At 37.9% G+C, this 21,756-nt stretch overlaps 1 pseudogene; it reads left to right on the forward strand.

The window, feature by feature from the left end:
- On the forward strand, nucleotides 15,037-20,521 carry LOC18767883 (annotated as a pseudogene).

Consider the following 21,756-nt stretch of genomic DNA (forward strand, 5'->3'; position numbering starts at 1 on the left):
GAGGAACTTGACAGGGAAGGAGGAAGACAGAGAGACTTAATTTATTATGTGTAATTAATTAATTAAATATATTTTTGTTTTATTAATACATTTAATAAGGGTAAACTTTAAAAACAAAAGTTAGATTGTCTTGAGGGCGGGTCTCCGTCGGGTATAGGGAGGGGATGGTATTGGCGTCCTCATCCCCGAACCCGACCCGAACATATATATATATGTTTATATTTAAATAAATAAATACATAATTATAATATTTATGTTTAACCCTAAGTTAACATCCCTCTCCTAATTCTTCCAAATCTTCTCTGGAATTTTCATATTGATGTGATTTTGAATAGTTGAGTTGAGCTTTATAGTTAATTTAGATGTGTTGAATGATAATTTAATATGAAACTTAATGTTAAAATGTATGATAAATATTTTTTATGCAAAAAAAAAAGGGGATTCGGGGTGGGTATAAGGGATAGTCCCCCAACGAGGACGGGGACAGGGATTTCCCGAAACCTATTAACGAGGATGGGTTCGAGGATGGGGGCGGGGATGGAGAGTGGGAACGGAGATGGTATTGTCATACCTGGCCCCTACCTAACCCGTTGCCATCCCTAGTCTAAACTGCAGGGCATGAGGATTTCTTATACACACAATTATGATGTTGTGGGTATGGGAGATAGTCCCCCAACGGGGACGAGGATTTCCCGAAACCTATTAACGAGGATGGGTTCGGGGATGGGGGTGGGGATAGAGAGCGGGAACGAAGATGGTATTGTCATACTTGGCCCCTACCCAACCCGTTGCCATCCTTAGTCTAAACTGCAGGGCATGAGGATTTCTTATACACACAATTATGATGCCGTGGAGATTTGAACCTAAGACCTCTGGTCTGCAAGTCAAGGCCCTTTTCCACTGTACTAGAACCCATTGGCAGAATGCAACCTAATAGTTTCATTGATGTAGGACGAAATATGAGTCAGTTATGGTGTGAAAATTTAATTAAAATAAAGTGGCTCAAGGTTGGAAGGAAATCATGCAAGAGAGGAAATTTCCAATTAAATGTCAATTATTGTGCTAGGAAAAGAAGAAAGGCGTTGGGATTTTCTAATTGATTGAGGAAGTTTGAAGCAATTATGATTCTGTCAAGATTTGTATTTAATTTAATGTTTAATTTTATATTTTGAAGAATAAATTATCTATTAGGATATTATTTTCCTAATATGATTTTTATTATTTTCCAGTTAGCTAAGTTTAGGAATATTCTAGAACCTAGAGTTTCCTATGGTTTTAAGGTTTCTTTGTTTTCTATTTAAACTAACTCATGGCGTTGTATTTGAAGTTTGTTCATCTTATTTTCAATCAATATATTTGAGGTTTACTCAATTTTTATGGTGGATTAATTCCAGTTTGTTGGTGGATTCCGACATTATTACTTGTAAGGTTATCATTCGATCTCCTTATCCCTTATATCTCGTTGCGTTAGTTGGTATCAGAGCAGGTTTTTCCTGACTCGAGATGCCTCCAATGGCTCGTCCAAATGAAGAAGATATCACCCATGGAGACGGGAAACCAATCACTCTTAGATAACTGCAAGGCATGAGGATTTCTCACACACATACAACTATGATGCTATGAGAATTTGAACTTGAGACCTCTAATCCGCAAGTCAAGGTCCTTTTCTACTGGGCTAGACCCCGTTGGCAGAACGCAACCTAATAGTTTCATGAATCTCAAAGATAATTTGTGATAAAAAGCCTAATTTTTATAGTGGATGAGGAAAACATGTAGGAGACCAAATGCGTAACAAATTTTGAAACGTGACGTGACACCGTCACATAATGTTATATGTGTTATAGTATTAATGGATAACACATGATGAATATATCATGAACTTAGATTATACACGTGTTCTCACATAATTTTCGCACTTACATATACGTATATATGCATTATTATCCTTTTTTCTTTTCCTTTTTTTTATAACAAAAAGGCTATTAGCTCTACGCATTAATTAAGGATATTTGGGAGAAGAATGCCAATTTGCCAAACCAAATGCATGAGATATGCATGATCCCTCCATCACATGTTGAACTCTCCACGTTTATTCCTCTCTCTCTCTCTCTCTCTCTCTCTCTCTCTCTCTCTCTCTCTCTCACATTTAGAGGTTGAGTATCTTGTGAAATCTTTCCTTACGTGCATGGGACTTTCTCCAATATATCTTCTGTAAACCTGTAAACTGCAGTACCACATGTCATTAGCTAAAGGCTCCACGTGTGTCCTAGCGCAGCATTTTGTGTCCAACTATGAGACGCCATGTCTTTTTAATCACACAAGCCTTTTTCAAATGCATTGATTTGACAAACTCAAAAATTGTTAGCGGTGTTCTAACTTCTACCCCTCAAATTTCAAATAACAGGTTTCAGGTTTGCCTGCCTGCCGGTGAAGTATCGACGCCCCCTAATTATGTCATTCCCATATTTCACGACCTAATGTAGTTATGTGAGCTCAATGCTACTTTCCCTCTGCATGTTTGTTTAAATGTCGGTTAAGCCCTTATGTTAGGGGAGAAAAATACATAGAATGGAAAATTAAAAACAATTTAAAGTTTTAATTCTTTGTTTTCCTACTCATTTCTTCTTCAGGTGATCATTTTTCATCGCTATCTTATTTCTCTCATCTTATATTGGAAAATAGGAGAATCGAACCTAAGACTTTAAATGTTCTTAACCACTGAAGTACAAAACCCGTGCCATCTTTTTTCCTCTTTAAATCTTTAACTTAAAGAAAATAACTACAAAGAAGAAAACAAAAACTCTACAGAATCGAATAAGTCTTGCATCTTTGAACCTTTGTTTATGTCATTGAAGTTTATGTCTATTATACATGCTTCTCGTTTTTGAGACACCGACCAAAGTTTTATGTGCTCCAAATCAAAGGAACAATGATGCAAAGTGTATCGAGGGAGGCAAAGTATTGATATTTAGAACATGAAACCAAATTTATTGTATCTTACAAATGGTGGCTCTCATGCATGGCAGTTTCTTGGGGACTATGGTTTCTCATTAATTAATTAGGTAGAAATACATCTACATACCAGAAAGTTCTACAAATTATGTCACATTTGCCAAATTGATGAAAGTAGATATACTCTAACAGATAATGCTTCGATTAAAATAGAATTTTTATTTTCGATCATGGAAATATTTAAGAAAAGAAGAACATCTACGAAAGAAAGAGAAGCATTGATTGATTGATTGATGAAAATGTGACAATGATAGATTTCTAAAAACACGATTAATTAGGGATTTGGTAGCAGTTGCATGACAAAGATAAATATATATAGCTTACTAGACATCAATGATTGAGTTTCAAAATGGGTGATAGGCCATGCAAACTTCCAGAGGTGCCTCTATAAGAGCAACTCCACCCATAAGGGCTAAGTCTAAGGCAAGGGCAAGCAAGGGCTGCCACTATTCACATGAATAGTGGCAGCCTTGCCATTTGTGGTTCCACCCATGAAGGTTAAGTCTAGGGCAAGTCTAAGGCAAATACTATTCATTGTACTTTATTTCCTATTTTTTTTATACTTTAAACCATTAATTTTAATAATCTTTTGTAATTAAATTTTCGGATAATATTTTTGGTTGTCACGTGTCCATTATTTTTCAGAAAAGATTTTCGGATGAGAATCTCGATTGCCACGTGTCTTATTTCAAATAAAATTTTCGGATATTCATTAAAAAAAGTTATAATCTCAGATTTCAGATAACATTTTCATCCTCTAAAATTGTGCCACGTGTCCCATGTCAGATAAGATTTTCAGATATTTAAAAAAAAAATTATAATCTCATATTTCAGATAAGATTTTCACCCTCTAAAATTGTGCCACGTGTCATTTCTGTCAGATAAGATTTTCAGATATTTTTTTAAAATTATAATATCAGATTTCAGATAAGATTTTCATCCTCTAAAATTGTGCCACGTGTCATCTCTATCTTCTGAATCCCTCTATAAAACTACATCATCAACTCATACCTCTCACACCATCTCTTATCTATTCCTTCATTTCTCAGATTTTACAAAACACATTCTACTCTCAATGTTAAATTTGAGGAGGGTGTTAGAGAGGCAACAGAAAGAAAGGGAAGAAATCCGGCGTAGACGTGCTGAAGAAGATCGGGACGCCGATGAAGAAGAGGAACAAATGCTTGCAGCAGCGGTGTGTATGCTTAATCAATCAAGGCAACATCGTCCTCCTCGTGCCCCAAATGTGGACAGACGTAGAGAGTCTCAGGGTAAGAATTTCTTGGAGGATTACTTTATCCCAAATTCGTTATATCCTACTCATAAGTTTCGAGAGAGATATAGAATGGAGCCACATTTGTTTCAAAAAATCATGCATGATATTTGTAATTACGACACATACTTCATTCAAAAGCATGATGCTGTTGGAGTTTTGGGTCTTATCCCGGAGCAAAAACTTACAGCTGCTTTGCGGATACTTGCTTATGGGGCATCTGCAGAGCAGGTGGATGAGATTGCAAGGATGGAAAAATCAACTATCCTAGAGTGCTTGGTGAGATTCTGTGATACAGTGGAAAATTTGTACACGAGGGAGTACCTTCGCAAACCCACGTCGAGGGACCTGCAAAGGCTGCTACAAAAAGCAGAGGCTCGAGGTTTCCCAAGCATGATTGGAAGCATTGATTGCATGCACTGGCAGTGGAAGAATTGTCCTACTGCTTGGCAAGGAGAGTACGGGAATCGAAAGGGCCAAAAAAGTATAATTTTGGAGGTCGTAGCTTCATTCGACTGTTGGGTTTGGCATGCCTTCTTCGGGGTTGCCGGATCTCAGAATGACCTCAATGTCCTTGGTCAATCCCCGGTGTTCGATGAGGTATTGCGAGGTCATTCCCCCCAGGTCACGTACCAAATCAACAATACCGTATACTCTGGTGCGTACTACCTTGGCGACGAAATTTATCCTAGGTGGACAACATTCGTGAAAACAATTCCGAATCCCCAATTCGAGAAGGAAAGAAGCTTTGCTTCCTTTCAAGAAGGTTACAGGAAAGACGTGGAAAGGTGTTTCGGTATCTTGCAAGCTCGTTGGGCAATTATCAGAGGTGCTGCTCGGATGCTAGACGAGGAGTTGCTGCGGAGTATTATCATGACTTGCATCATCCTCCACAACATGATTGTGGAGGATGAGTATGACTACGATGCTCCAGAGGTGTTTGAACTCGATCCCATGAACACGGCGTTGACAAGAATATATGAAAGGCCGATGGGACCAAATGGACTACCAATGGAGCCCGAACCGTTAGTTCGGAATGGTCGATTCAACAACCCCATGATTGATCGTTATGAAGAAATGCAATCTTCATATGTTCATGAGAGACGTCAAGTTGACTTGATCGAGCACTTGTGGGAGATGAAAGGCAATCACAATGGATGAAGTCAAGATTAGTGCTTTGTTTGGAATTATGCTTTGTTTTTAATTATGCTTTATTTTGTGTGTGGTGTTTTTTGGAATTATGCTTTTATTTATTATTATTATGCTTTTATGTATGGGTTGTTTTGTGTGTTGTTTGCAATAAATTATGGTTTGGTTTTAATTAATCTTTGTTTTGATGCTCAAATATTTTTAATAAATAGTCATATTATTTAATGCTTTTTTTATTTAATAAAAAGGAAACAATACAACAAATTAAAGGATAATACAACAATACAACAATACAACATATGGCAAAGGTGTTTCAATACAACCTAATGGTTTTCATCCTTTAACCAATCCGTATTGCTAGGTCTGTCATCATGGAAAAGTTTTCTTCTCATTACATCCCTTCATCTATGCTTCCAATAGGCCTTTGTTTCAGGAGACATATGGCTCGTATCCATGGCCATAATTTTCATCTCTCTATCATCCATGTCCTTTTCTTGTGCATGATGTTGTTGAATTGCAAATGTTTCCTCTCGTGCCTTGTCTACTTCATCTCTTTTCAAGTCTCTCTCAATTCTTAGTGAGGTGTTCTTAGCTATTTGCTCCAATAATTGTACACATTCATTGCTCGAAGTGCCCCCTCTCTTAGCCTTTGCCCCCTTTCTCCCAATAGGTCTCGGCGGACGTGGGAGTGGTGACTCCGTCTCCATTGGGGAGTCCAATGGCGAATCGGTTGATGGTGAATCGTGGAGCGGCGTCTCATTCAACACAACCGGCGGACCGGTGGGAATAATTTTGAATCTCGAACAATCCTTCACGACTTCCCAACATTGGAAATGCACGAAACTTTTTTTGCCTTGCCCCATGGCACTGAACCACATTTGTGCTTGTATGATCTATTAAAAATAAATAATTGGAAGTGCAAGAAAAAAAAATTATTATGCAAGAAAATATAAACTATTTTGAAATGCAAGAATAAAATTGATTATGTAAGAAAATATAGACAAATTGAAAATGCAAAAAGAAAAAAAAAGATTATGCAAAGAAAAAGAAATAGAATATGCACACAAAAAAAGTTACATTAAATTGATGAAAATGGCAATTATAAATATTTTATCTCATCGGATAGATTTTGACCGCTTCGAATGTTCTCCCTTGCTTTTGTCAAGGCATTTCTCCATTTTCCTAACTCTTTATTCAAAAGTTTCCATCTACTAGACAACGCCATTTTGGTCCGAATGGAACCCGATCTTTGACAAAATTCTCCATGAATTTTGCTCCACATATGATGGAACTTCATCTCATTGCCCGTGATAGGGTCATGACTAACGTTCACCCAAGACTGACACAACGCAATATCTTCCTGAGTTGACCACGAGCCTCCGGTTTCGACAGAAGATGCCATTTGTTTTTTTTTTTTTTTATACAAATGGAAAGTAGTAGAAAAATGTGAGTGGAGAGTAAAAAATATTGGAAGGAGAAGAGTTTGTATGGAGAATTGGTGTGGGAAGTGAATAATGTGAGTGGAGAGTAAAAAATATTGGACGGAGAAGAAATTGTATGAAGATTTAGTGTGGAAAGTAAATAAAATTGTTAGGTATTTATAGGGAAAAAATACATAATTTTTTGGTATTTTAAAAAAAAAAATTTAGAATTTTTTCGATTTTTTTTGGAATTTTTTTAGTCAAAAAAACGAGGACCGTCGGATTTCTGGAAAAAAACCCATCGGAGAAGCCCGATAGCGACACGTGTCAAATGCCCGTTGGAGTCTGTCAGCGATGACGTTAGCGCTGACGTCATCGCCCTCGGGCTGAAGCCCAGGCGAGACTTGCTCTTGGGCCTGCCCGGGTTGGTGGGACCCACTAATTGTCCGGGCTCAATCTTGCGCGCTGGAGGGCCTTGGGCTTGGGAGGGCAGCCTTTTGCCCGGTTTCATGTTGAGCGGTGGAGTTGCTCTAAGGTGTGTACGTATACCCCCCCCAAAATTTATAATCAACTTATTTTATTTATTTATTTGTTTTATATAACTTGTATAAATGAGAATTTCATCTTGAAGGGTACAATGGCCATTTTGATTGTAGGCTTGTAGGCTTGTAGCAGTGTTTTTTCGGCCTCCTTGATACTCCTCTATAGGTTATGTATAACTGTAAGAAGAAAATATACATAAAGGCCAAAAAGAGAGGCCAAAGAGAGGTCGACATCGAGTTTGTAGATGAGAGCCTGAGTGCAAACAAATTGGAGAAACCATAGTCCCCAAGAAACCATGGTGGCTCCTCAAGAAGGGAGGACTCTTCAGCAAATTTAGCCTTAAAGCTTGCAAACAAATTGGAGAAGTAACTCATCTCTCTCTCTCTCTCTCTCTCTCTCTCATGAAAATATTAGAGTTACGAAAAAGACAGCGTGAACTACAATCCTTAAACAGCCTTTAATAAAGCAGAGATATAGTCAACAAACTGACTAGCTAGAAAGTTGAATAGCTAGCTCATTCAAGCCCTTACTTGTTCTTTCTTTTAAGGTTCTTATAAACAAGCCCCACAGGTGGGTTATGAATTCAAGATCATTATTAAATCTCTTCTTCACAAATTGGGAGCTACCTCTTCTTCTTAACCTGGCTAAGATCGACATCGAGTTTGTTGTTCCGATTAAAAGATCGACCTGAATATGTGGGCAAAACTTAAAGCTTCTTCAAAGATTGCGAAAGGTATGCAGTATATGTTTTTGTTTAATTAACTTTTCGGTTGAAAGTTATATCTTCATCTTTTTTTTCCTCTACAATTTTGGATTATTGGTTTTCAGGGAAGGAAGTGATAAGACAAGTTCGAAAAAGCTTCAATCTGAACGAAGAGTACCTGAGTGCATTTAGAACCAAATCCTATGCAGACTTCTACAATAAGGCTCAATCGCTTGTAAACGAGCCATCATCTTCTTTTAGTTACAGCCATGATCACAAATTCTCAAAAGTCCTCCTAGAACCTGGTCAAGAAGCCATACCTGGTATTCTTGAATCCGCGATTCTTTCGAAGGTGCCTGAATTGAAAGGCCTTATGCTCAACTACTGTGGCATTAGTGCTGAGGCCTCAAAAATATGTAGCCACCTCTTAAAAAGCATCAAACGTATCCAATCCAACTACCACGTCGTTCAACAAGCACTTGATAAATTTGAGGACTATTCCCCGAACAAAATCAAATCTATTGTTTCTGAGCTAAACTTGTTCATTCTCCAAGGCCTCTGGAGTCATATTCTGAATTGAAAATACCTCAAGAGTCAAAGTATTTTGAACTTTAATAAGTCTGCTCATATTAATTATTCTAATACTTGGAGAGGAATTTTATTTGGTGCTCAGATTCTTCCAAAAGGTTTAAAGTGGAGGTTTGGCAATGGTGATGACATCTTGTTTTGGAAGGATAACTAGGTGGGTTGTGGCTTGCTTTAGGATTTTTCCGCTATTTCCCTTTCTGAAGACATGTCGTTGTGGACAGTGCGAGATTTTATGTCTGACCATGGATGGAATCTTGATGCGCTTGACCAGGTCTTACCTAATGAAATTGTGCAAAGGATTTGTGCTATCCGTACTGGATTTGAGTATCAAAGAAATGATAAATGAATATAGGGTTTATCAAATAATGGCTCCTTTTTTGTTAAATCTTCATACCTTTCTTTCTTTGATGATGCAGGTGTTATGCCTTGACCTTGGGACTTCATTTGGATGCTATGCTTGCCCCAAAAGTTAAAAACCTTTGTTTGACTAATTGGGCATGGCAAAATCCTTACTAATGTTCAAAGGGAGAAGAGATTGATGACAACTGATCCTAACTGCCACAAATGCCTTTCCCTTCCTGAGACTATGGATCACGTTTTCAAAGGATGTAGAGTTGCTCTTAAGGTGTGGAATTACATAAAGGTTCCTTTTGATGTTCTTCACTCTTTCTCCTTAGACTTTACTGATTGGCTAAGAATATTAACCTCAAGAGCAAGATTTCGTTCTCCGGCAACCTTCCTTGGACACTTGTTTTTACTGTCTCTATTTGGCATTGTTGGAAATGGAGATGTAACTCTATTTTTAACCTTGACTATGAGACTGATCCTCCCAACCCCTATCACACTATTCTGCAATTTTCTAGTGAATGGCTCTTGATGCCAATAATGTGGTTAATGCTAAGCCTACTAGTCCAAGTCCATTGGAGTCTTCCTACTCTTGGCAACTTCAAATTGAATGCGGATGGCAGCTGTAAAATAGATTCTTGGAAGATCTGCGCTGGTGGTTTGCTAAGGGACTCTAATGGAGCATGGATCTGTGGGTTCTCTGCCAATATTGGGATTGGAAATATTAATGAGGCTGAGCTATGGAGTCTCTATAGAAATTTGCAAATGGCTTGGGCCAAGGGCATTAGGTCCCTTGATATTGAATGTGATTCATTGTCTGTTGTCTCTCTGATTGCTAAGGCTTGTAACCATTCACATCCTCTTTTTGCCTGATTGAAGACTGCAAGTTGTTACTTAACTGTGATTAGAGTTGCAATGTCTCTTAAATCTACAGGGAGCAAAATAGAGCAGCTGATCACCTTGCTAACTTGGGGTATATTGTGATGAAAAGATCAAGTAATTGCCACCATCTAATGTCTTAGTTTCCATATATTGTCGAGCACGAGAGAAAGAGAGGAGTCCAAAGCTGAAGATGGGTTTCACTGAAATTACCACTATCTAATGTCTTAGTTTCCACACGTTTGAAATCATCACTTGTAGCCTACGAAAAATCATTCGATCTGAATATACTTATTTCATGGCCCTCAGACATATGAGCAGATCTGTCGGGCAAAACGGAGAACAAAACTAAAATTAACTTCTTGAAGAAAAATACACGGTAATGTTTGTTGAGTAAAAGGTGGTTGCGATTATGCTAAGCAGTTGTGGCATTATTCTTTTAATTTCAAATCTGGACAGTTCAATATAATTCTACATCTAATAATACAGGTATGCACTTGAGGACTATATATGATGTTCCTCATAATAGAATGACTCCACTCAAGCCTAGCTTCTAATCAGCACTGGGCTGGAGCCCTAACATGGATCCAAAAGAAAATTATGCAACCACTCACATAATTCACGTGACAATAAAATAAAATAAAATAAAATGCACTGATTGAAAAGCAAAAGAACTTGTCCGAATATGAAATGATGCCCTCCTTCCTTTTCAAAAGAAATCACTCATTGACCGACGACTTGGACTTCTATTGTTAACATACTGCAAATAATTAAGCAGTTACATTCAGCAATCAAATATTCAAAGCTGCAGTGTGTCCAATAAGTAATTCAAATGATTAGAAAAGAGAAGTTTCAATTTGGTTCAAATGATGTTATTTCTTTCTATCTTTTCTATTAGGTAGGAGAGGATAACAATTTTCATGTCTAAATGTCTTTTCGATTGCAAAAATACATGTATATGCTGCAATATACATTTTGCTGTTTTGTAAATCTTGTTTTGTTACTCAAAACCAAAGAATTTAATCAAGCAGAGAAGAAGCAAGAATGAAAACATGGTTATCACAATGTGTCAAGTGGGTGACACATTTGCGCATTGTTTCAGAAAAATACTAGTGTGCATAAACTTCAATTAAAATACCGATGTACTTGCAGAGGACAAGATCTTGATAGCAAAACCATTTTGAGTCTATTGTTTGCTCAAATTGCTCAAATTGTGTTGCGCTTGTACTCAAAAAAATTCCTCAGAATTAACTAGTTATTTTTTCTCATTGCAAGCGAATTTTGTTTTTCCTTCATTGATGAGGTTTCTCAACGTGGTGATCTTGTTAATCTACAAAGACAACTTCTTTCCCCAATCTTAAAGGATCAATTTACTCAAGTTTGGGATGAACAGTGGGGAACCTCTGTCATTAAGAATTGCTTGTATAATAAAAAGGTTCTTCTCATTCTTGATGATGTGAGTGAATCAAGCCAACTTGAAAAGTTGGCTGGTGAAAAAGATTGGTTTGGTAAGGGGAGTATAATCATTATTACAACTAGAGATAAACGGTTGCACTTGAAACCAACATAATATAACCCCACCGTTTAGAAAACGATGTTGAAAACAATATGCATTCCAAATCGCCATGGATATATAAATATATAGTTGGTAAAGCCATAGTGAAATTCCAAATCACATATTGCAGCTTTATTACTCAATCCATTCAAACCTTTCGTAATATTCCCATACCATTCTCACGAGACGCGTGTCTGTTGGCACGGCGAGCGAGGAAGTATCCTCATCGATAAATAATAATGAAATGAATAGTTATATATACGTTTATATAATATGATATATCTATATATATAAAGCAAAAGGCAGAGAATGGTGAAACATTCAAAATACCAGAAATGCTCTTAGTTAATGCAAACATTATTATTAATTAAATGAGGATAATATGGTAAATTCACACTTTTCTATATTAAAAAAATTAAAATGAAAAGAAAAATCAGATAATGGATCCTATTTTTTTGGAACACAACTACCTACTATCTTTTTTAATTCTAAAATAAATTTAAATTTATAAAAAAAAAAAAAAAAAAAAGCCTCTCGCAGGCGTGGAAGCGCATGTAGAGAGGCTAGTATGTGTGTGTATATATATATACACACACACACACACGTAAGTAAGACACCACCTAGTTTGTACCGGGGAAAACAATCCAGCCAGGGGAATGTTTGACTAGTCCATATGGAAGAATCCTCAATTGACCATGTGGCTAGGGAACTAGCCGTCCAACTGGGACTAAGCTCACCAGCACCTACAGCAGAATCCTCAATACTCGTACGCCTGTGACAAGTGCTACAAGCGCAGCCTAACCTCGCTAAGGGTCTACAAAACATCCCGTTAAGGGTGCCTGATTTCGACATATCCAAGTATCACCACATTCAAAGTATCCGGGGAGGCACATAGGGTAGTGCGTATAACACTTCAACTGACATACTATAACCCACTTTCTTTCCATAATCTCACATCAACACCCCACGTACCCCACACATAGCCAAGCATAGATTGAAATTCACAAAATCCATATATATAAACTCAAAATACTCAAATATGCCAAAACCCAAATATATTACAATCACTTTACGAAAATATCAAGTTCCAACAATTAATTTTATATATATAAGAAATTCAATAAACCAATAAATCCTTATGCATAGTTTGTCCTTCATAAAATAATGCATATCATTTGAAAACAAAGTCCACTCACAAGTAGTACCATGCTACCCTGAAAGGGTCCCACCTGTTGCGTATCCGAGGTTGGAGTATCTATTTCAGAATACGTGTACGAGATTAATATAAAACGCTTCGAGCGGGAACTTTAAATTAAAATCCTAGTTTTCCTGAGTTTCAAGTATAAGCACGAGGAACGAGACGCTCCCAAGGTCCAACTATATGTTTCGAATGTTGGAATAGTCTCAAAAGACGATCGGTCAACCGAATGGTAAAACTTCCCATATTGGGTCAATCGGACCCACGAGGCCCATGACCTCCGTTTTATGATCCGAAAGTTCCTATGGGTTCCACAAGGTTTAGAGTACATGTCATGTAAGTGTGGTCCAAATCAAACGATCGGATCACTCGTGATTGCACGATCGGACGGTCATCGTTTGACGTAAAATTTAAGTTATTGAATCGGAACATCTGGGGCTCCGATTCACAATCCGCGAGTTCCTACACGATTCAAGAGATGCCTAGATCAACATATATAAAATTGGAGTTGATCCGACGGCCCAAATATATCGAACCAGGATAACGCCTAATATGCGATATTCGATCGAAAATCAAACAATAACCAAATTCAAATATGAGAATACCGTCATGCTAAGGACAAAATGGGGATCATTTTAGGCATCAAATACCTGCCACAAAGTGACCCATGCACCCCACAGCCGCCACCGGCGCGTGGGTGTCCAAAGTGATTCCGGCGAAACGAAAATCTCCAAACCGCCAGTAAAAACTTATACCTACATGATTAGGATATTGAGTGGAGAAACTTTTATTCTTGGACCAACCCCAAAAAGTGGCCGGAAATGGCCGAAATAACGAGCCGAAAATCGGCCAGATTTCAAGCGATAAATTGACAACCAAAACATAGAAATCAATCCTAAATAACCCAACCAACAGCTAGAACACATTGAGAGGATGAAAAAGCATACCTAGATTGTCACGACCTGACTCCCCTAGCAAGATATTGTTCGCTTTGGACCTCCCCCCCTTTTCACGATTTTGTTCTTGGGCTCAAGCTAATGCTATCTTGCCCAAAAGGTCTCTTACTAGGAAGAGAAGTGCCCACACATATAAGACACTTCACCTTTTCCTCCCCGAGCAATGTGGGATCGCTCACTGTTCTTGTTTCCACAAGACACGGGTCTTACAATCCACCCCCCTTGAGGCCCAGCGTCCTCGCTGGCACACTTTCAGTCGGGGTCCAGCTCGGATACATTTGTTACGACTCGACTTCCTTAGCAAGATATTGTCCGCTTTGGACCTCTTCCCCTTACAGTTTTGTTCTTGGGCTCAAGCTAATGCTATCTTACTCAAAAGGCCTCTTGCTAGGAAGAGAAGTGCCCACACATATAAGGCACTTCACTTTTCCCACCCCAAGCGATGTGGGATTGCTCACCGTTCTTGTTTCCCAAGACACGGTCTACGTAATAGTACTATTCATTTCCCCACAATCCTTCCAGGTTACAAAGTGAACAAAATACCCCTACCCCAGGAGCAAAATAGTAATTTCATAATTTATAAAAATTAATTAAATTATCGAATAAATAAATTTTTGGGTCGGTATGTTACAGTACCTGAGGACCATATATGGCGGTCCTCATAATAGAACGACTCCACTCAAGCCTATTTTCTAATCAGCACTGGTCTATTTTCTTTTCTACTATTTTGTCTTTTTGTGTGCGGAAGTTGGTTTGGAGTTGCATATAAACAAATTTTTTTCTTCTTGACAATTTATTATTTTATGGGTTTTGTTAGGAGGATGCTTGGCAAAGTTGGCTGATGGTGAATGAATAGACCCAATTTCACATAGGAGGATGCTTACCATTTGTTACGACTGATGTGCTTGCAAAGGACAAGATCTTGAAAGCAAAGCCATTTTGAGTCTATTGATTGCTCAAATTGCTCTAATTACATATAAACTTTTGTGTTGTGCTTATACTAAAAAAATTCCTCGATTAATTTTCAGAATTAACTAATTATTTTTTCTCATTGCAAATGATATATATTTTTTTTTTTCCTTCATTGATGAGTTGTAGGAGTATGAAAAAACATGTAAAAGGAAAATCCTTGACCCTTAACCAAATTTCGTTATTATCGTGAGGGCGATATCAAGTAATTGCCTGCATATTTCCTTGAGTATCAAAAAACATGTAAAAGGAAAATCCTTGACCCTTAACCAAATTTCGTTATTATCGTGAGGGCGATATCAAGTAATTGCCTGCATATTTCCTTGAATACTCGCCCGATCCAATCAAAAGAAAGCACTCATTGAAAAGCAAAAGAATCATGTAGCTTTCTTTTCTGGGGTTGTTCCTCCCTCTTTCATAAAAAGGAAAGAAAAATAGATGACTCCCATTGGTGAAAAGAGAAACCGTGTGCTCACCACTACACGGTTTCCAAGTTTCTTCTTGTTGGGTTCTTGGCTGATCTTGAGAAGAAGTATATTTTGTGAGTTTCTCTGGCTCTGTAATTTTTTCAGGGTTGAGGTAACACTAAGCTAAACTTGTTGGCTTGCTTCGACTAGATTTCCATATCTGTTTTGTTCAGGTAACGTTGACTAAAGGGTATACAACTTTTAGTTCACTTGTGTAGTCATGAGGCTTATATTTTTGTTTTAAATGTTGAAATTCGTATTTTTGTTCCTTCTAATGTTTACATGTTGAATTCCTCTGTTTCTCTATGTTGAAATACAAAACATATATAATTTTCCAAGTTCTCTCTGTTTCTCTCTTGTTGTTTCCTCAACGTCCTTATTTCTCCTCTGGTTTAAATTATAATCCTTTTCTTTTTTGCCGTTTCTCATCATCTTTCTATTTAGTTAGCAAAAGGCTTATTTTCATTGAGTGTTTTCAGCAGCAGCGGATTGCCTAATGGCATTGAGCACCCAAAGAGACTCTGCCTTTCTTACTTCACCTGATCAGTCTGCTCCTCAACCGAACCATGATGTGTTTTTGAGTTTCAGGGGTGAGGACACTCGAAATAGCTTTGTATCCCATTTATACCACGAATTGCAGCTCAGGGGCATTAAAACATTCAAGGATGATCCAAAGCTTGAAAGAGGGACAGCTATCTCTTCGGGGCTCTTCAACGCAATCGACGAATCAAGGCTTGCAATCATTGTCCTCTCGCCAAATTACACGTCTTCTTCCTGGTGCTTGGATGAGCTTACAGAGATTCTCCAATGCATGAAATCCAAGAGCACCGTTCTGCCAGTGTTTTATCATGTGGATCCTTCCGACGTACGAAAACAAACCGGTAGTTTTGCGTGCGCATTCACTGAGCATGAAAAAAGGTTTAGGGAAGACATGGAAAAGGTGAAGAGCTGGAGAGCTGCTTTAACTGAAGTGGCCAATTTATCTGGGTTTGATTCAAAGAATGAGTAAGTTTTTTCTTAAGCCATTTGATCGTAAGCCATCACATCTTCTTATATGTATGCTTCTTATTTTTAACTTAATCATCGTTTTACTTTTCTTCCTTGTAGGCAGTGGCGGACCCAGAAATTTTTTAGCAGAGGTGCAAAATTGATTAAGTATGAAAAATAGTTTTTTGGAATAATCATTTTCTCAAGATAATTTTTGGCGGCTTTTATTCCTTACACATTAAATAAGAAAACTTGATTTTATGGGATTTTAGTATGAAGTATATATTGACTTAATGAGCCATCATTTTTAGCCTAAATCGTATTTTGCACTAAAACCGATTTTTCATATTTTGATTTGATAGGAATTTGATTTTCTAGTATTTTTATTTGAATCCAAATGGGGGGTACTTCCTTATTTACATTATAAACTTAAGTAAATGGAGTAATATAAAAATAAATTAAAGTAAAATGACAAAGACATTTACTTAAATGTTGAAAATGGAAATAAGGTAATTTGTACACCAGTTGAGCAAAGGGGCAGTTTGAAGCACCTACAATGGTTTTTCCGGCGAGGGAAGGTGCAAGTGCACCTCCTTGCGCCTATGTAGATCCGCCAGTGCTTGTAGGTGTGAAAGAAAGCTTATTGAAAAGATTGTTCAACGGGTGTGGAGTAAAACGCATCGCACATTCAAATTGTTGGATTCCACAGAGTGAGTGGGAATTAAGTTTACACTTGAGCAAGTAGATTTGCTTTTGGCTCATCCTACGGATGATGTTCGCTTTATAGGGATATGGGGGATGGGCGGAATTGGCAAAACAACCATTGCTCAGCTAGTTTATGATAGCATTTCTACCCATTAAAGTTAGCAGCTTTCTTGCTAATGTTAGAGAGGTTTCTCAACGTGGTAATCTTGTTGATCTACAAAGACAACTTCTTTCCCCAATCTTGAAGGATCAAATTACTCAAGTTTGGGATGAACAGTGGGGAATCTCTGTCATTAAGAATTGCTTGTGTAATAAAAAGGTTCTTCTCATTCTTGATGATGTGAGTGAATCAAGCCAACTTGAAAATTTGGCTGGTGAAAAGGATTGGTTTGGTAAGGGGAGTTTAATCATTATTACAACCAGAGATGAACGGTTGCTGTTAAAGCATGATGTGCAGGTATCATATAAGGTAGAGGGATTAGGTGATGATGATGCTCTTGAGCTCTTTAGTCGGAATGCCTTTAAAAAGAATGAGCCTGAGGAAGGTTATTTGGAATTGTCAAAAGGTTTTGTAAATTATGCCAGAGGACTTCCACTAGCTCTTAAACTTTTGGGATGCTTAGTGTATAAGAGAGATCAATATGAATGGAAAAGTGAATTGGATAAGCTGCAGAAAATTCCTAAGTCAGAAATTATTGATTTGCTCAAAATAAGTTACGATGGATTGGATGAGATGAATAAGGATATATTTCTTGATGTTGCATTTTTTCACAAGGGGATGTTCAAGGAGCGTGTAATTGAAATACTAGACTGCTGTGGCCTATGTGGTCATATTGGGATAAATGCTCTTGTTCAGAAATCACTTTTAACTATTGATATTTCAAATAACACGGTTGAGATGCATGATTTGATACAAGAAATGGCATTGGAAATTGTTCGTCGAGAGTGTCCTGAAGAGCCTGGTAGACGAAGTCGATTGTGCAATCATGATGATATCTCTCATGTATTCATAAACAATACGGTAATAAGCTATATAAAGGATATTAAGTTTTGAAAGATTTATGATTTATCTTTAACACAGTATTAGACTTAATTGATGATATCTTTGATGTATTCATAAACAATGTGATAAGAAGTTATATGAAGATAGTTTTGGAAGATATATGATTTCTCTTTAACACATTTTAGACTTAAATGTGGAATTAACTTTTCTTTTGCTATTCTTAATTACAGGCAACGGACAAAATTAAAGGCATCAAATGATGCATGGGGACATTTGAAAAGGCATATTCCAATTGTGAAGCCTTGTCTAAGATGCTTAACCTGAGATTTCTTGAATTTGATAATATGATGATTTCTTCAAGCCACGGAATTCTTCCTAATTCCTTGAGAAGTATCAAATGGAGTCGGTATCCTTCCAAATTTCTCCCATCAGATTTTCAACCGAATTTTCTTTTTGCACTTGAGATGCCTAATAGCAAACTTGTTGGGCTTTGGGATGGAAGAAAGGTAAGAGTAGTGACCATATGCCATTCTAGAAATTAGTTTTTTTTAAAAAAATAAATATTTTGTTTTAAAATAAATCTGAGCTAATGATCTATTCTACCATTGTTATGAATTGTACAGGACTTGCCCAACTTGAAAAAAATGAACCTTTGTGGCTCTGAAAACTTGACCACAACCCCAGATTTCTCTGGCATTCCGAATCTTGAGGTGTTAGATTTTCTATTTTGTAAGAATTTGGTTGAGATTCACCCATCAATTGCAGATCTCAAATGTCTAACAACGTTGTCTCTTAGTTTTTGCTCAAAATCGAAAAAGACTCCAGAATTTTCAGGGCAAATGAAAAATGTGTCATGGCTTTGTTTATGTCAGACCTCCATTGAGAAATTATCTTCATCAATAGGATGTCTGGTTGGCCTTACTACTCTGCTTCTGTTGAATTGCAAAAATCTCGAGGGTTTTCCGAGTGAAATTTGTAATTTGAAGTCTCTTGAAGAATTGGATGCATCTAGATGCTCAAAAATTGACAAACTCCCAGAGAATGTGGGGGAGATGGAGTCTCTTACAAAGCTTCGATTGTATGGAACTTCTATAAGACAGCTGCCACGCTCCATTGTTGGTTTGAAAAAACTAAGGGATCTATCTTTGGGTGGAGGAAGTGGATCACAGCCTAATAAATCAAGGTTTTGGTGGGGCCTCCCCCGCTTATATAAAAGAAATGCTTTAGTGTTGGGTTCACTTGATGGTTTATGCTCTTTGGGGATATTGGATCTGAGTGATTGTGAACTTTGTGAAGGGGATCTTCCCAGTGATATTGGCTGCCTGTCCTCTTTAGCAGAATTCAAGCTTAGTGGAAACAATTTTGTTAGCCTTCCTGCAAGCATTGGATGTCTGTCTAAGCTTAAGTTATTTTGGGTGAATGGGTGCCAAAGGCTTCAACAATTGCCAGATCTTTCTAAGCTTATCTCATTAATGGATATAGACATAGCCGGTTGCACTTCCTTAAAAATGTTACCACATCTTTCGTCAAATTGCTCATTAGTGGATAACAAAATAGGTTATCGTAAGTTTAATTGTGCCAATTGCTTTGTATTGTTTGACAATGAAGGCTACGATAGTATAATACTGAAAATGCTACAGCGATATCTTCAGGTTCTCTCTCTCTCTCTCTCTCTCTCTCTCTCTCTCTCTCTCTCTCTCTCTCTCTCTCTTTTGTTGTTTGCTATAATAATAATTACAACTTGCTAACCTCATAAATATGTATGTATATGGTGCAGGTAATCCTTAGGCCTCCATACAAATTCGAAATTGTAACTCCTGGTGTGAGAATGTGAAGGTAAAGAGTCCCACATTGGAAAGTTGAGAAACCTAGCAAGGGCTTATAAGGAGTTGGGTTACTCCCCCCATTGCCAATTGGTTTTGGGGTGGAACCTCAACTTCCTTTATGGTATCAGAGCGGGTTGCCCACGTGTGAAAGCCCAACGGCCACACGTGCTCCACGTCACCCAAAATGTGTTGTCCACGTGTTAGGCTTGAAAATTCGCCACACGTGCGGGGGCGTGTGAGAATGTGAAGGTAAAGAGTCCCACATTGGAAAGTTGAGAAACCTAGCAAGGGTTTATAAGGAGTTGGGTTACTCCCCCCATTGCCAATTAGTTTTGGGGTAGAACCTCAACTTCCTTCACCTGAAGGAAAATTCCATAGTGGTTTAGTAATCAAAGTTTGGGACATTCCCTAACTGTGGAGCTACCTACCACGTGGATGGGAATTGCTTTATGTGCTGTGTTTGAAGTTCAGGCTGATCTTTCTGATTTTCATTATTTTCAAATTAGCTGTTTCGCACAAGGATTGCTGCCACATGGAGTATTTTCAAAATATTTTAAAATAGGCGATGTTGTGTCAGATCACCTTTGGGTAATTTATGTATCTCGTAAAGAATTTGAGAAGATATGCGGTCAGATAAAGGTTTTGTTCACAACTTATTATTCTCAAGACATAATGTGGGGAGACAAAAAATCTTGTGTCAAGAAGTGTGGGTTTCGTTTGGTGCACGAGCAAGATGTGGAACAACTCAACCAGATCATGATGAACAAATCCATCATCAAGAGCACTACTACTTGTCCTACCAAATCAGCTGATGCACAAGGTCAACAACGCCACAATGACAAGGATGCTGGTCCTAGTGGAAGTGGTAGCTCTCACCAAAAATCTCTCTTCTGCAATACCTATGCTCTTTCCGAAGAGGCAGACCAAGATGAATTAAAATGAGGTTGTTGATGAAGCTCGGCCCAGAAAAAGAAAAAAGATCGATGTGATGGGGCTACCTATGATCCTCACTTTCAAAGCAGAGGCATCACAGCTGCTGTATTCAATGTGAGTGCTTCTTTCGCTGATTCTAGTTTTCATTTTTTTGGGATTGTGTATTTCAATGATGTTGTTTCTCTCTGCTTGTGCTTCATTCTTTGGCCGTATATTGCCCAAAGTTTTGTTTTTCACCTATTGCTCCTTCATTTGGTTCTCCCACTGTTTTTTTATTTGGCTCTATTCCTTGTTTTGTTTTAGGAGCAAATCTGATTTTTTCTCAACTTGTAAAGATTTTCCCCCTCTTTTTAATAACTACACTTTTTATGAAAATTTTCATAAAAACTGTTACTTAGGCCTTTTGATTTTGAGGGTAACCACTTTGATTTGTTACTTAGGCCTTGGACCCTCTTATTTTTCGCTATTGTTGAAAAGTTTAATAAAAACTGTTATTCTTAAAAGACGAGCAAAATTTTTGCTACCTTCGTTAAAAACTCCTCCTCCTCAAATATCTGCACCTCAATACTTTAAACGCCAACAACGATGCTCTCACAATTGATACTATTAGTAAGTCACCACCATCTATCTCCCTGCATTTTCTTTTCTAGCCATACAATTATCTTTCTTTTTTTGGGTCTGAATAAGTTCTTCATTAACAAAACGTCAAAGCAGCGCCAACAAAACACAACAAACAAGACAAAGGCTAAACTAAGCTCCAGACAGAGAGTTGAGATAAGCAGCCTAAGTCACAAAAGAGCAAATCTAAAGCAACAATAATTTATGAAAACCTCCCTAGAGGACAAGGGAGGCCACCAGACAGTAAAACTCCCACAAGAGACAGAGGTGGCTTGACAGCCCAACTTTCCGATTGCTCCGCTCTGATTCCAATCGCCGCTGTGCGGTTCAATTTCCTTGACATCCAGCTCCAAAGAACCGATCTAAAACAAACAGAGATCTTCTTAAACTCATCCAGAAGAGGTTGGATAGACCAAACACCATTTTGTTTTCTCCTCCTCTGACTCCTTCCACCAGAATCTTCGAATCTGTCTCGAGGATAATGTCGGTGAAATTATGATTTAGAGCAAATTTGAAAGCACGAAGGCTAGCAGCCGCCTCTGCAACCAGAGCCAAGTTGCAATGGAACGAAGTCGCTAAACCACCACAAAAGGATCCGATAGCATCTCTAGCAACTACACCCAGCC

This window comes from Prunus persica, chromosome G8 (assembly GCF_000346465.2).
Source record: "Prunus persica cultivar Lovell chromosome G8, Prunus_persica_NCBIv2, whole genome shotgun sequence".
NCBI classification, from domain to species: Eukaryota; Viridiplantae; Streptophyta; class Magnoliopsida; order Rosales; family Rosaceae; genus Prunus; species Prunus persica.